Raw genomic sequence first — 14,757 nt, 5'->3', positions numbered from 1 at the left:
GCTTATGTGTCATTAATGACTTGCATATCATTTAGCTATATGAAATATTAAGCAACAAAAATATGAACAGCAAGTTAAAACCCCTGCAGATGGCATTTAAAGGGACTTGAAAAGGATGACGATGTTGGATGAGTTGCTGCTTCTTCTTTCTTTTCGCCACTCGTTTTCTTCTTTTCACATAGACAAGTGACTTGGCAGGGGCACAACTGACCGTGAGTGTTTGTAAAACTCCACTTGGAAGCGGTGGGATTTGAACCCATGCCTCCGAAGAGAATGGAGCTTAAATCCAGCGCCTTAGACCACTCGGCCACGCTACCTCTTTGAAGAAGTCTTTGCCGACTTTTTCACGAAAGAAGGCGAATTTATGTTGAATTGGAAGAGGCAAGAATCATCATTTCCAGTGTGATAAAAGCAGCTTCCTCTTCAACCTCGCCTCAGCACACAGTCACATACAACACTTTGCAAAAGGCATCCTGGCAGGATATGTCACTACTTGATCTTCTTTCTTCTCCTGCCATTCTGAATAAGTAGATGAACGCTTACGTTTTATCGTCCGGCCTTTTAACACCCTGCACATTACAAATGTTCCAATTTCAGCATGGGTTTATTGGTGTTCTATGAATTCTCACAGCTTAGACTCAGAGTACATGACAATCTGGTAGTGTACATAGCATATTTGTATCCATTCGTTTTCTTGGAGGGACACAGCACCGTTCCCATTTTGACATACCAGCTTGAACTCCTTGGATAATTAAAAGGGCCATCTTGAGTGGATTGCTGCTGCTTATGTGTCATTAATGACTTGCATATCATTTAGCTATATGAAATATTAAGCAACAAAAATATGAACAGCAAGTTAAAACCCCTGCAGATGGCATTTAAAGGGACTTGGAAAGGATGACTTGATGATGGATGAGTTGCTGCTTCTTCTTTCTTTTCGCTACTCGTTTTCTTCTTTTCACATAGACAAGTGATTTGGCAGGGGCACAACTGACCGTGAGTGTTTGTAAAACTCCACTTGGTAGCGGTGGGATTTGAACCCACGCCTCCGACGAGAATGGAGCTTAAATGCAGCGCCTTAGACCACACGGCCACGCTACCTCTATGAAGAAGTCTTTGCCGACTTTTTCACGAAAGAAGGTGAATTTATGTTGAATTGGAAGAGGCAAGAATCATCATTTCCAGTCTGATAAAAGCAGCTTCCTCTTCAACCTCGCCTCAGCACACAGTCACATACAACACATTGCAAAAGGCATCCTGGCAGGATATGTCACTACTTGATCTTCTTTCTTCTCCTGCCATTCTGAATAAGTAGATGAACGCTTACGTTTTATCGTCCGGCCTTTTAACACCCTGCACATTACAAATGTTCGAATTTCAGCATGGGTTTATTGGTGTGCTATGAATTCTCACAGCTTAGACTCAGAGTACATGACAATCTGGTAGTGTACATAGCATATTTGTATCAAGTCGTTTTCTTGGAGGGACACAGCACCGTTCCCATTTTGACATACCAGCTTGAACTCCTTGGATAATTAAAAGGCCCATCTTGAGTGGATTGCTGCTGCTTATGTGTCATTAATGACTTGCATATCATTTAGCTATATGAAATATTAAGCAACAAAAATATGAACAGCAAGTTAAAACCCCTGCAGATGGCATTTAAAGGGACTTGGAAAGGATGACGATGATGGATGAGTTGCTGCTTCTTCTTTCTTTTCGCTACTCGTTTTCTTCTTTTCACATAGACAAGTGATTTGGCAGGGGCACAACTGACCGTGAGTGTTTGTAAAACTCCACTTGGTAGCAGTGGGATTTGAACCCACGCCTACAAAGAGAATGGAGCTTAAATCCAGCGCCTTAGACCACTCGGCCACGCTACCTCTATGAAGAAGACTTTGCCAACTTTTTCACGAAAGAAGGTGAATTTATGTTGAATTGGAAGAGGCAAGAATCATCATTTCCAGTCTCATAAAAGCAGCTTCCTCTTCAACCTCGCCTCAGCACACAGTCACATACAACACTTTGCAAAAGGCATCCTGGCAGGATATGTCACTACTTGATCTTCTTTCTTCTCCTGCCATTCTGAATAAGTAGATGAACGCTTACGTTTTATCGTCCGGCCTTTTAACACCCTGCACATTACAAATGTTCCAATTTCAGCATGGGTTTATTGGTGTGCTATGAATTCTCACAGCTTAGACTCAGAGTACATGACAATCTGGTAGTGTACATAGCATATTTGTATCAAGTCGTTTTCTTGGAGGGACACAGCACCGTTCCCATTTTGACATACCAGCTTGAACTCCTTGGATAATTAAAAGGGCCATCTTGAGTGGATTGCTGCTGCTTATGTGTCATTAATGACTTGCATATCATTTAGCTATATGAAATATTAAGCAACAAAAATATGAACAGCAAGTTAAAACCCCTGCAGATGGCATTTAAAGGGACTTGGAAAGGATGACTTGATGATGGATGAGTTGCTGCTTCTTCTTTCTTTTCGCTACTCGTTTTCTTCTTTTCACATAGACAAGTGATTTGGCAGGGGCACAACTGACCGTGAGTGTTTGTAAAACTCCACTTTGTAGCGGTGGGATTTGAACCCACGCCTCCGAAGAGAATGGAGCTTAAATCCAGCGCCTTAGACCACTCGGCCACGCTACCTCTATGAAGAAGTCTTTGCCGACTTTTTCAAGAAAGAAGGTGAATTTATGTTGAATTGGAAGAGGCAAGAATCATCATTTCCAGTCTGATAAAAGCAGCTTCCTCTTCAACCTCGCCTCAGCACACAGTCACATACAACACTTTGCAAAAGGCATCCTGGCAGGATATGTCACTACTTGATCTTCTTTCTTCTCCTGCCATTCTGAATAAGTAGATGAACGCTTACGTTTTATCGTCCGGCCTTTTAACACCCTGCACATTACTAATGTTCCAATTTCAGCATGGGTTTATTGGTGTGCTATGAATTCTCACAGCTTAGACTCAGAGTACATGACAATCTGGTAGTGTACATAGCATACTTGTATCAAGTCGTTTTCTTGGAGGGACACAGCACCGTTCCCATTTTGACATACCTGCTTGAACTCCTTGGATAATTAAAAGGCCCATCTTGAGTGGATTGCTGCTGCTTATGTGTCATAAATGACTTGCATATCATTTAGCTATATGAAATATTAAGCAACAAAAATATGAACAGCAAGTTAAAACCCCTGCAGATGGCATTTAAAGGGACTTGGAAAGGATGACTTGATGATGGATGAGTTGCTGCTTCTTCTTTCTTTTCACTACTCGTTTTCTTCTTTTCACATAGACAAGTGATTTGGCAGGGGCACAACTGACCGTGAGTGTTTGTAAAACTCCACTTGGTAGCGGTGGGATTTGAACCCACGCCTCCGAAGAGAATGGAGCTTAAATCCAGCGCCTTAGACCACTCGGCCACGCTACCTCTATGAAGAAGTCTTTGCCGACTTTTTCACGAAAGAAGGTAAATTTATGTTGAATTGGAAGAGGTAAGAATCATCATTTCCAGTCTGATAAAAGCAGCTTCGTCTTCAACGTCGCCTTAGCACACAGTCACATACAACACTTTGCAAAAGGCATCCTGGCAGGATATGTCACTACTTGATCTTCTTTCTTCTCCTGCCATTCTGAATAAGTAGATGAACGCTTACGTTTTATCGTCCGGCCTTTTAACACCCTGCACATTACAAATGTTCCAATTTCAGCATGGGTTTATTGGTGTGCTATGAATTCTCACAGCTTAGACTCAGAGTACATGACAATCTGGTAGTGTACATAGCATATTTGTATCAAGTCGTTTTCTTGGAGGGACACAGCACCGTTCCCATTTTGACATACCAGCTTGAACTCCTTGGATAATTAAAAGGGCCATCTTGAGTGGATTGCTGCTGCTTATGTGTCATTAATGACTTGCATATCATTTAGCTATATGAAATATTAAGCAACAAAAATATGAACAGCAAGTTAAAACCCCTGCAGATGGCATTTAAAGGGACTTGGAAAGGATGACTTGATGATGGATGAGTTGCTGCTTCTTCTTTCTTTTCGCTACTCGTTTTCTTCTTTTCACATAGACAAGTGATTTGGCAGGGGCACAACTGACCGTGAGTGTTTGTAAAACTCCACTTTGTAGCGGTGGGATTTGAACCCACGCCTCCGAAGAGAATGGAGCTTAAATCCAGCGCCTTAGACCACTCGGCCACGCTACCTCTATGAAGAAGTCTTTGCCGACTTTTTCAAGAAAGAAGGTGAATTTATGTTGAATTGGAAGAGGCAAGAATCATCATTTCCAGTCTGATAAAAGCAGCTTCCTCTTCAACCTCGCCTCAGCACACAGTCACATACAACACTTTGCAAAAGGCATCCTGGCAGGATATGTCACTACTTGATCTTCTTTCTTCTCCTGCCATTCTGAATAAGTAGATGAACGCTTACGTTTTATCGTCCGGCCTTTTAACACCCTGCACATTACTAATGTTCCAATTTCAGCATGGGTTTATTGGTGTGCTATGAATTCTCACAGCTTAGACTCAGAGTACATGACAATCTGGTAGTGTACATAGCATACTTGTATCAAGTCGTTTTCTTGGAGGGACACAGCACCGTTCCCATTTTGACATACCTGCTTGAACTCCTTGGATAATTAAAAGGCCCATCTTGAGTGGATTGCTGCTGCTTATGTGTCATAAATGACTTGCATATCATTTAGCTATATGAAATATTAAGCAACAAAAATATGAACAGCAAGTTAAAACCCCTGCAGATGGCATTTAAAGGGACTTGGAAAGGATGACTTGATGATGGATGAGTTGCTGCTTCTTCTTTCTTTTCACTACTCGTTTTCTTCTTTTCACATAGACAAGTGATTTGGCAGGGGCACAACTGACCGTGAGTGTTTGTAAAACTCCACTTGGTAGCGGTGGGATTTGAACCCACGCCTCCGAAGAGTATGGAGCTTAAATCCAGCGCCTTAGACCACTCGGCCACGCTACCTCTATGAAGAAGTCTTTGCCGACTTTTTCACGAAAGAAGGTAAATTTATGTTGAATTGGAAGAGGTAAGAATCATCATTTCCAGTCTGATAAAAGCAGCTTCGTCTTCAACGTCGCCTTAGCACACAGTCACATACAACACTTTGCAAAAGGCATCCTGGCAGGATATGTCACTACTTGATCTTCTTTCTTCTCCTGCCATTCTGAATAAGTAGATGAACGCTTACGTTTTATCGTCCGGCCTTTTAACACCCTGCACATTACAAATGTTCCAATTTCAGCATGGGTTTATTGGTGTGCTATGAATTCTCACAGCTTAGACTCAGAGTACATGACAATCTGGTAGTGTACATAGCATATTTGTATCAAGTCGTTTTCTTGGAGGGACACAGCACCGTTCCCATTTTGACATACCAGCTTGAACTCCTTGGATAATTAAAAGGCCCATCTTGAGTGGATTGTTGCTGCTTATGTGTCATTAATGACTTGCATATCATTTAGCTATATGAAATATTAAGCAACAAAAATATGAACAGCAAGTTAAAACCCCTGCAGATGGCATTTAAAGGGACTTGGAAAGGATGACAAGGATGGATGAGTTGCTGCTTCTTCTTTCTTTTCGCTACTCGTTTTCTTCTTTTCACATAGACAAGTGATTTGGCAGGGGCACAACTGACCGTGAGTGTTTGTAAAACTCCACTTTGTAGCAGTGGGATTTGAACCCACGCCTCCGAAGAGAATGGAGCTTAAATCCAGCGCCTTAGACCACTCGGCCACGCTACCTCTATGAAGAAGTCTTTGCCGACTTTTTCACGAAAGAAGGTGAATTTATGTTGAATTGGAAGAGGCAAGAATCATCATTTCCAGTCTGATAAAAGCAGCTTCCTCTTCAACCTCGCCTCAGCACACAGTCACATACAACACATTGCAAAAGGCATCCTGGCAGGATATGTCACTACTTGATCTTCTTTCTTCTCCTGCCATTCTGAATAAGTAGATGAACGCTTACGTTTTATCGTCCGGCCTTTTAACACCCTGCACATTACAAATGTTCCAATTTCAGCATGGGTTTATTGGTGTGCTATGAATTCTCACAGCTTAGACTCAGAGTACATGACAATCTGGTAGTGTACATAGCATATTTGTATCAAGTCGTTTTCTTGGAGGGACACAGCACCGTTCCCATTTTGACATACCAGCTTGAACTCCTTGGATAATTAAAAGGCCCATCTTGAGTGGATTGCTGCTGCTTATGTGTCATTAATGACTTGCATATCATTTAGCTATATGAAATATTAAGCAACAAAAATATGAACAGCAAGTTAAAACCCCTGCAGATGGCATTTAAAGGGACTTGGAAAGGATGACGATGATGGATGAGTTGCTGCTTCTTCTTTCTTTTCGCTACTCGTTTTCTTCTTTTCACATAGACAAGTGATTTGGCAGGGGCACAACTGACCGTGAGTGTTTGTAAAACTCCACTTGGTAGCAGTGGGATTTGAACCCACGCCTCCGAAGAGAATGGAGCTTAAATCCAGCGCCTTAGACCACTCGGCCACGCTACCTCTATGAAGAAGTCTTTGCCGACTTTTTCACGAAAGAAGGTGAATTTATGTTGAATTGGAAGAGGCAAGAATCATCATTTCCAGTCTGATAAAAGCAGCTTCCTCTTCAACCTCGCCTCAGCACACAGTCACATACAACACATTGCAAAAGGCATCCTGGCAGGATATGTCACTACTTGATCTTCTTTCTTCTCCTGCCATTCTGAATAAGTAGATGAACGCTTACGTTTTATCGTCCGGCCTTTTAACACCCTGCACATTACAAATGTTCCAATTTCAGCATGGGTTTATTGGTGTGCTATGAATTCTCACAGCTTAGACTCAGAGTACATGACAATCTGGTAGTGTACATAGCATATTTGTATCAAGTCGTTTTCTTGGAGGGACACAGCACCGTTCCCATTTTGACATACCAGCTTGAACTCCTTGGATAATTAAAAGGCCCATCTTGAGTGGATTGCTGCTGCTTATGTGTCATTAATGACTTGCATATCATTTAGCTATATGAAATATTAAGCAACAAAAATATGAACAGCAAGTTAATACCCCTGCAGATGGCATTTAAAGGGACTTGGAAAGGATGACGATGATGGATGAGTTGCTGCTTCTTCTTTCTTTTCGCTACTCGTTTTCTTCTTTTCACATAGACAAGTGATTTGGCAGGGGCACAACTGACCGTGAGTGTTTGTAAAACTCCACTTGGTAGCAGTGGGATTTGAACCCACGCCTCCGAAGAGAATGGAGCTTAAATCCAGCGCCTTAGACCACTCGGCCACGCTACCTCTATGAAGAAGTCTTTGCCGACTTTTTCACGAAAGAAGGTGAATTTATGTTGAATTGGAAGAGGCAAGAATCATCATTTCCAGTCTGATAAAAGCAGCTTCCTCTTCAACCTCGCCTCAGCACACAGTCACATACAACACTTTGCAAAAGGCATCCTGGCAGGATATGTCACTACTTGATCTTCTTTCTTCTCCTGCCATTCTGAATAAGTAGATGAACGCTTACGTTTTATCGTCCGGCCTTTTAACACCCTGCACATTACTAATGTTCCAATTTCAGCATGGGTTTATTGGTGTGCTATGAATTCTCACAGCTTAGACTCAGAGTACATGACAATCTGGTAGTGTACATAGCATATTTGTATCAAGTCGTTTTCTTGGAGGGACACAGCACCGTTCCCATTTTGACATACCAGCTTGAACTCCTTGGATAATTAAAAGGCCCATCTTGAGTGGATTGTTGCTGCTTATGTGTCATTAATGACTTGCATATCATTTAGCTATATGAAATATTAAGCAACAAAAATATGAACAGCAAGTTAAAACCCCTGCAGATGGCATTTAAAGGGACTTGGAAAGGATGACAAGGATGGATGAGTTGCTGCTTCTTCTTTCTTTTCGCTACTCGTTTTCTTCTTTTCACATAGACAAGTGATTTGGCAGGGGCACAACTGACCGTGAGTGTTTGTAAAACTCCACTTTGTAGCAGTGGGATTTGAACCCACGCCTCCGAAGAGAATGGAGCTTAAATCCAGCGCCTTAGACCACTCGGCCACGCTACCTCTATGAAGAAGTCTTTGCCGACTTTTTCACGAAAGAAGGTGAATTTATGTTGAATTGGAAGAGGCAAGAATCATCATTTCCAGTCTGATAAAAGCAGCTTCCTCTTCAACCTCGCCTCAGCACACAGTCACATACAACACATTGCAAAAGGCATCCTGGCAGGATATGTCACTACTTGATCTTCTTTCTTCTCCTGCCATTCTGAATAAGTAGATGAACGCTTACGTTTTATCGTCCGGCCTTTTAACACCCTGCACATTACAAATGTTCCAATTTCAGCATGGGTTTATTGGTGTGCTATGAATTCTCACAGCTTAGACTCAGAGTACATGACAATCTGGTAGTGTACATAGCATATTTGTATCAAGTCGTTTTCTTGGAGGGACACAGCACCGTTCCCATTTTGACATACCAGCTTGAACTCCTTGGATAATTAAAAGGCCCATCTTGAGTGGATTGCTGCTGCTTATGTGTCATTAATGACTTGCATATCATTTAGCTATATGAAATATTAAGCAACAAAAATATGAACAGCAAGTTAAAACCCCTGCAGATGGCATTTAAAGGGACTTGGAAAGGATGACGATGATGGATGAGTTGCTGCTTCTTCTTTCTTTTCGCTACTCGTTTTCTTCTTTTCACATAGACAAGTGATTTGGCAGGGGCACAACTGACCGTGAGTGTTTGTAAAACTCCACTTGGTAGCAGTGGGATTTGAACCCACGCCTCCGAAGAGAATGGAGCTTAAATCCAGCGCCTTAGACCACTCGGCCACGCTACCTCTATGAAGAAGTCTTTGCCGACTTTTTCACGAAAGAAGGTGAATTTATGTTGAATTGGAAGAGGCAAGAATCATCATTTCCAGTCTGATAAAAGCAGCTTCCTCTTCAACCTCGCCTCAGCACACAGTCACATACAACACATTGCAAAAGGCATCCTGGCAGGATATGTCACTACTTGATCTTCTTTCTTCTCCTGCCATTCTGAATAAGTAGATGAACGCTTACGTTTTATCGTCCGGCCTTTTAACACCCTGCACATTACAAATGTTCCAATTTCAGCATGGGTTTATTGGTGTGCTATGAATTCTCACAGCTTAGACTCAGAGTACATGACAATCTGGTAGTGTACATAGCATATTTGTATCAAGTCGTTTTCTTGGAGGGACACAGCACCGTTCCCATTTTGACATACCAGCTTGAACTCCTTGGATAATTAAAAGGCCCATCTTGAGTGGATTGCTGCTGCTTATGTGTCATTAATGACTTGCATATCATTTAGCTATATGAAATATTAAGCAACAAAAATATGAACAGCAAGTTAATACCCCTGCAGATGGCATTTAAAGGGACTTGGAAAGGATGACGATGATGGATGAGTTGCTGCTTCTTCTTTCTTTTCGCTACTCGTTTTCTTCTTTTCACATAGACAAGTGATTTGGCAGGGGCACAACTGACCGTGAGTGTTTGTAAAACTCCACTTGGTAGCAGTGGGATTTGAACCCACGCCTCCGAAGAGAATGGAGCTTAAATCCAGCGCCTTAGACCACTCGGCCACGCTACCTCTATGAAGAAGTCTTTGCCGACTTTTTCACGAAAGAAGGTGAATTTATGTTGAATTGGAAGAGGCAAGAATCATCATTTCCAGTCTGATAAAAGCAGCTTCCTCTTCAACCTCGCCTCAGCACACAGTCACATACAACACTTTGCAAAAGGCATCCTGGCAGGATATGTCACTACTTGATCTTCTTTCTTCTCCTGCCATTCTGAATAAGTAGATGAACGCTTACGTTTTATCGTCCGGCCTTTTAACACCCTGCACATTACTAATGTTCCAATTTCAGCATGGGTTTATTGGTGTGCTATGAATTCTCACAGCTTAGACTCAGAGTACATGACAATCTGGTAGTGTACATAGCATACTTGTATCAAGTCGTTTTCTTGGAGGGACACAGCACCGTTCCCATTTTGACATACCTGCTTGAACTCCTTGGATAATTAAAAGGCCCATCTTGAGTGGATTGCTGCTGCTTATGTGTCATAAATGACTTGCATATCATTTAGCTATATGAAATATTAAGCAACAAAAATATGAACAGCAAGTTAAAACCCCTGCAGATGGCATTTAAAGGGACTTGGAAAGGATGACTTGATGATGGATGAGTTGCTGCTTCTTCTTTCTTTTCACTACTCGTTTTCTTCTTTTCACATAGACAAGTGATTTGGCAGGGGCACAACTGACCGTGAGTGTTTGTAAAACTCCACTTGGTAGCGGTGGGATTTGAACCCACGCCTCCGAAGAGAATGGAGCTTAAATCCAGCGCCTTAGACCACTCGGCCACGCTACCTCTATGAAGAAGTCTTTGCCGACTTTTTCACGAAAGAATGTGAATTTATGTTGAATTGGAAGAGGCAAGAATCATCATTTCCAGTCTGATAAAAGCAGCTTCCTCTTCAACCTCGCCTCAGCACACAGTCACATACAACACTTTGCAAAAGGCATCCTGGCAGGATATGTCACTACTTGATCTTCTTTCTTCTCCTGCCATTCAGAATAAGTAGATGAACGCTTACGTTTTATCGTCCGGCCTTTTAACACCCTGCACATTACAAATGTTCCAATTTCAGCATGGGTTTATTGGTGTGCTATGAATTCTCACAGCTTAGACTCAGAGTACATGACAATCTGGTAGTGTACATAGCATATTTGTATCAAGTCGTTTTCTTGGAGGGACACAGCACCGTTCCCATTTTGACATACCAGCTTGAACTCCTTGGATAATTAAAAGGCCCATCTTGAGTGGATTGCTGCTGCTTATGTGTCATAAATGACTTGCATATCATTTAGCTATATGAAATCTTAAGCAACAAAAATATGAACAGCAAGTTAAAACCCCTGCAGATGGCTTTTAAAGGGACTTGGAAAGGATGACGATGATGGATGAGTTGCTGCTTCTTCTTTCTTTTCGCTACTCGTTTTCTTCTTTTCACATAGACAAGTGATTTGGCAGGGGCACAACTGACCGTGAGTGTTTGTAAAACTCCACTTGGTAGCGGTGGGATTTGAACCCACGCCTCCAAAGAGAATGGAGCTTAAATGCAGCGCCTTAGACCACACGGCCACGCAACCTCTATGAAGAAGTCTTTGCCGACTTTTTCACGAAAGAAGGTGAATTTATGTTGAATTGGAAGAGGCAAGAATCATCATTTCCAGTCTGATAAAAGCAGCTTCCTCTTCAACCTCGCCTCAGGACACAGTCACATACAACACTTTGCAAAAGGCATCCTGGCAGGATATGTCACTACTTGATCTTCTTTCTTCTCCTGCCATTCTGAATAAGTAGATGAACGCTTACGTTTTATCGTCCGGCCTTTTAACACCCTGCACATTACAAATGTTCCAATTTCAGCATGGGTTTATTGGTGTGCTATGAATTCTCACAGCTTAGACTCACAGAGTACATGACAATCTGGTAGTGTACATAGCATATTTGTATCAAGTCGTTTTCTTGGAGGGACACAGCATCGTTCCCATTTTGACATACCAGCTTGAACTCCTTGGATAATTAAAAGGCCCATCTTGAGTGGATTGCTGCTGCTTATGTGTCATTAATGACTTGCATATCATTTAGCTATATGAAATATTAAGCAACAAAAATATGAACAGCAAGTTAAAACCCCTGCAGATGGCATTTAAAGGGACTTGGAAAGGATGACGATGATGGATGAGTTGCTGCTTCTTCTTTCTTTTCGCTACTCGTTTTCTTCTTTTCACATAGACAAGTGACTTGGCAGGGGCACAACTGACCGTGAGTGTTTGTAAAACTCCACTTGGAAGCGGTGGGATTTGAACCCACGCCTGCGAAGAGAATGGAGCTTAAATCCAGCGCCTTAGACCACTCGGCCACGCTACCTCTATGAAGAAGTCTTTGCCGACTTTTTCACGAAAGAAGGTGAATTTATGTTGAATTGGAAGAGGCAAGAATCATCATTTCCAGTCTGATAAAAGCAGCTTCCTCTTCAACCTCGCCTCAGCACACAGTCACATACAACACTTTGCAAAAGGCATCCTGGCAGGATATGTCACTACTTGATCTTCTTTCTTCTCCTGCCATTCTGAATAAGTAGATGAACGCTTACGTTTTATCGTCCGGCCTTTTAACACCCTGCACATTACAAATGTTCCAATTTCAGCATGGGTTTATTGGTGTGCTATGAATTCTCACAGCTTAGACTCAGAGTACATGACAATCTGGTAGTGTACATAGCATATTTGTATCAAGTCGTTTTCTTGGAGGGACACAGCACCGTTCCCATTTTGACATACCAGCTTGAACTCCTTGGATAATTAAAAGGCCCATCTTGAGTGGATTGCTGCTGCTTATGTGTCATTAATGACTTGCATATCATTTAGCTATATGAAATATTAAGCAACAAAAATATGAACAGCAAGTTAAAACCCCTGCAGATGGCATTTAAAGGGACTTGAAAAGGATGACGATGTTGGATGAGTTGCTGCTTCTTCTTTCTTTTCGCCACTCGTTTTCTTCTTTTCACATAGACAAGTGACTTGGCAGGGGCACAACTGACCGTGAGTGTTTGTAAAACTCCACTTGGAAGCGGTGGGATTTGAACCCATGCCTCCGAAGAGAATGGAGCTTAAATCCAGCGCCTTAGACCACTCGGCCACGCTACCTCTTTGAAGAAGTCTTTGCCGACTTTTTCACGAAAGAAGGCGAATTTATGTTGAATTGGAAGAGGCAAGAATCATCATTTCCAGTGTGATAAAAGCAGCTTCCTCTTCAACCTCGCCTCAGCACACAGTCACATACAACACTTTGCAAAAGGCATCCTGGCAGGATATGTCACTACTTGATCTTCTTTCTTCTCCTGCCATTCTGAATAAGTAGATGAACGCTTACGTTTTATCGTCCGGCCTTTTAACACCCTGCACATTACAAATGTTCCAATTTCAGCATGGGTTTATTGGTGTTCTATGAATTCTCACAGCTTAGACTCAGAGTACATGACAATCTGGTAGTGTACATAGCATATTTGTATCCATTCGTTTTCTTGGAGGGACACAGCACCGTTCCCATTTTGACATACCAGCTTGAACTCCTTGGATAATTAAAAGGGCCATCTTGAGTGGATTGCTGCTGCTTATGTGTCATTAATGACTTGCATATCATTTAGCTATATGAAATATTAAGCAACAAAAATATGAACAGCAAGTTAAAACCCCTGCAGATGGCATTTAAAGGGACTTGGAAAGGATGACTTGATGATGGATGAGTTGCTGCTTCTTCTTTCTTTTCGCTACTCGTTTTCTTCTTTTCACATAGACAAGTGATTTGGCAGGGGCACAACTGACCGTGAGTGTTTGTAAAACTCCACTTGGTAGCGGTGGGATTTGAACCCACGCCTCCGACGAGAATGGAGCTTAAATGCAGCGCCTTAGACCACACGGCCACGCTACCTCTATGAAGAAGTCTTTGCCGACTTTTTCACGAAAGAAGGTGAATTTATGTTGAATTGGAAGAGGCAAGAATCATCATTTCCAGTCTGATAAAAGCAGCTTCCTCTTCAACCTCGCCTCAGCACACAGTCACATACAACACATTGCAAAAGGCATCCTGGCAGGATATGTCACTACTTGATCTTCTTTCTTCTCCTGCCATTCTGAATAAGTAGATGAACGCTTACGTTTTATCGTCCGGCCTTTTAACACCCTGCACATTACAAATGTTCGAATTTCAGCATGGGTTTATTGGTGTGCTATGAATTCTCACAGCTTAGACTCAGAGTACATGACAATCTGGTAGTGTACATAGCATATTTGTATCAAGTCGTTTTCTTGGAGGGACACAGCACCGTTCCCATTTTGACATACCAGCTTGAACTCCTTGGATAATTAAAAGGCCCATCTTGAGTGGATTGCTGCTGCTTATGTGTCATTAATGACTTGCATATCATTTAGCTATATGAAATATTAAGCAACAAAAATATGAACAGCAAGTTAAAACCCCTGCAGATGGCATTTAAAGGGACTTGGAAAGGATGACGATGATGGATGAGTTGCTGCTTCTTCTTTCTTTTCGCTACTCGTTTTCTTCATTTCACATAGTCAAGTGATTTGGCAGGGGCACAACTGACCGTGAGTGTTTGTAAAACTCCACTTGGTAGCAGTGGGATTTGAACCCACGCCTACAAAGAGAATGGAGCTTAAATCCAGCGCCTTAGACCACTCGGCCACGCTACCTCTATGAAGAAGACTTTGCCAACTTTTTCACGAAAGAAGGTGAATTTATGTTGAATTGGAAGAGGCAAGAATCATCATTTCCAGTCTCATAAAAGCAGCTTCCTCTTCAACCTCGCCTCAGCACACAGTCACATACAACACTTTGCAAAAGGCATCCTGGCAGGATATGTCACTACTTGATCTTCTTTCTTCTCCTGCCATTCTGAATAAGTAGATGAACGCTTACGTTTTATCGTCCGGCCTTTTAACACCCTGCACATTACAAATGTTCCAATTTCAGCATGGGTTTATTGGTGTGCTATGAATTCTCACAGCTTAGACTCAGAGTACATGACAATCTGGTAGTGT

The 14,757-nt window shown here is 42.0% G+C and overlaps 16 non-coding genes across 16 annotated transcripts; all 16 read right to left on the bottom strand.

Moving 5' to 3' along the window:
- Positions 1-235: 235 nt before the first annotated feature.
- Positions 236-317, bottom strand: trnal-uaa (transfer RNA leucine (anticodon UAA)). Its single transcript has one exon. It is a non-coding gene; the product is annotated as a tRNA-Leu (tRNA).
- A 1,484-nt stretch (positions 318-1,801) lies between these two features.
- Positions 1,802-1,883, bottom strand: trnal-uaa (transfer RNA leucine (anticodon UAA)). Its single transcript has one exon. It is a non-coding gene; the product is annotated as a tRNA-Leu (tRNA).
- Positions 1,884-2,585: 702 nt separating this feature from the next.
- Positions 2,586-2,667, bottom strand: trnal-uaa (transfer RNA leucine (anticodon UAA)). Its single transcript has one exon. It is a non-coding gene; the product is annotated as a tRNA-Leu (tRNA).
- Positions 2,668-3,369: 702 nt separating this feature from the next.
- trnal-uaa (transfer RNA leucine (anticodon UAA)) lies at positions 3,370-3,451 on the bottom strand. The gene has a single exon. It is a non-coding gene; the product is annotated as a tRNA-Leu (tRNA).
- A 702-nt stretch (positions 3,452-4,153) lies between these two features.
- trnal-uaa (transfer RNA leucine (anticodon UAA)) lies at positions 4,154-4,235 on the bottom strand. The gene has a single exon. It is a non-coding gene; the product is annotated as a tRNA-Leu (tRNA).
- A 702-nt stretch (positions 4,236-4,937) lies between these two features.
- Positions 4,938-5,019, bottom strand: trnal-uaa (transfer RNA leucine (anticodon UAA)). Its single transcript has one exon. It is a non-coding gene; the product is annotated as a tRNA-Leu (tRNA).
- A 700-nt stretch (positions 5,020-5,719) lies between these two features.
- On the bottom strand, positions 5,720-5,801 carry trnal-uaa (transfer RNA leucine (anticodon UAA)). Its single transcript has one exon. It is a non-coding gene; the product is annotated as a tRNA-Leu (tRNA).
- Positions 5,802-6,501: 700 nt separating this feature from the next.
- trnal-uaa (transfer RNA leucine (anticodon UAA)) lies at positions 6,502-6,583 on the bottom strand. Its single transcript has one exon. It is a non-coding gene; the product is annotated as a tRNA-Leu (tRNA).
- A 700-nt stretch (positions 6,584-7,283) lies between these two features.
- On the bottom strand, positions 7,284-7,365 carry trnal-uaa (transfer RNA leucine (anticodon UAA)). The gene has a single exon. It is a non-coding gene; the product is annotated as a tRNA-Leu (tRNA).
- A 700-nt stretch (positions 7,366-8,065) lies between these two features.
- On the bottom strand, positions 8,066-8,147 carry trnal-uaa (transfer RNA leucine (anticodon UAA)). The gene has a single exon. It is a non-coding gene; the product is annotated as a tRNA-Leu (tRNA).
- A 700-nt stretch (positions 8,148-8,847) lies between these two features.
- On the bottom strand, positions 8,848-8,929 carry trnal-uaa (transfer RNA leucine (anticodon UAA)). Its single transcript has one exon. It is a non-coding gene; the product is annotated as a tRNA-Leu (tRNA).
- A 700-nt stretch (positions 8,930-9,629) lies between these two features.
- On the bottom strand, positions 9,630-9,711 carry trnal-uaa (transfer RNA leucine (anticodon UAA)). Its single transcript has one exon. It is a non-coding gene; the product is annotated as a tRNA-Leu (tRNA).
- Positions 9,712-10,413: 702 nt separating this feature from the next.
- trnal-uaa (transfer RNA leucine (anticodon UAA)) lies at positions 10,414-10,495 on the bottom strand. The gene has a single exon. It is a non-coding gene; the product is annotated as a tRNA-Leu (tRNA).
- Positions 10,496-11,979: 1,484 nt separating this feature from the next.
- On the bottom strand, positions 11,980-12,061 carry trnal-uaa (transfer RNA leucine (anticodon UAA)). Its single transcript has one exon. It is a non-coding gene; the product is annotated as a tRNA-Leu (tRNA).
- Positions 12,062-12,761: 700 nt separating this feature from the next.
- trnal-uaa (transfer RNA leucine (anticodon UAA)) lies at positions 12,762-12,843 on the bottom strand. The gene has a single exon. It is a non-coding gene; the product is annotated as a tRNA-Leu (tRNA).
- Positions 12,844-14,327: 1,484 nt separating this feature from the next.
- Positions 14,328-14,409, bottom strand: trnal-uaa (transfer RNA leucine (anticodon UAA)). The gene has a single exon. It is a non-coding gene; the product is annotated as a tRNA-Leu (tRNA).
- Positions 14,410-14,757: the final 348 nt, after the last annotated feature.

Source organism: Brachyhypopomus gauderio, chromosome 1 (assembly GCF_052324685.1).
Source record: "Brachyhypopomus gauderio isolate BG-103 chromosome 1, BGAUD_0.2, whole genome shotgun sequence".
Taxonomy (NCBI): domain Eukaryota; kingdom Metazoa; phylum Chordata; class Actinopteri; order Gymnotiformes; family Hypopomidae; genus Brachyhypopomus; species Brachyhypopomus gauderio.
This window is presented reverse-complemented; position numbering and strand designations above follow the sequence as displayed.